Below are 667 nucleotides of genomic sequence, written 5' to 3' on the forward strand. Positions count from 1 at the left end.
GAAAATACTGATTTCACTCAGCAGTGTTTTTTTTGGACACATTGTTTTTGTCCTGTCGCAAAGCTCTGAGTAAGCCCCCAACACCACAACAATTTGAACTCTGTTGATTCCTGTATGAAAGCCCGCTGGTTTCCCCTCTCATGAATCACGCGTGCACACCTAGCAGGGCTAAATGCCACAGAAAACCCTCAAAAGCAGCACCCCAGGGTGCCACGCGCCCTAATCAAAGCAAAAAAGGCTTGAGTTTGGCAATCGGGACCAGAAGCCAGCAGGTCCCAACACAGCCCCCCTCCTCTTTCAAGCCCCTTGCAGCAGTTTAACGGAATACACGTTATTTTCGACCCGTCATTCTACTAATCTCTGCCTTCACACCTAACATCTAGACAGGTCCCCTTGTTTTTTTTTTTGCGCCCGTAACATTTCATTAATCTGCTTTTAGCTACCCACGCCCAACCCCTATACAGAAATATGCACCCGACCGCGTGGCGCGTAATGGCGCCCCACCGCCGCCAACTGTCGCATTTAAAAGCTCGGAGCCTCGACGGGCGCCCGGCGGCGCCAATCGGCCGCCGCCGCGCACCGCGCCGTTCCTCCAATGGGACGCGGCGCGGCGAGAGGAAGCGCTCGCCCCTTCCTTGGCCCCGCCCCGCCGGCCGCGGGGGGCGTG

The sequence above is a fragment of the Gavialis gangeticus genome, unplaced genomic scaffold (genome assembly GCF_001723915.1).
Source record: "Gavialis gangeticus isolate Ggan-Ray unplaced genomic scaffold, GavGan_comp1, whole genome shotgun sequence".
Classification (NCBI taxonomy): Eukaryota; Metazoa; Chordata; order Crocodylia; family Gavialidae; genus Gavialis; species Gavialis gangeticus.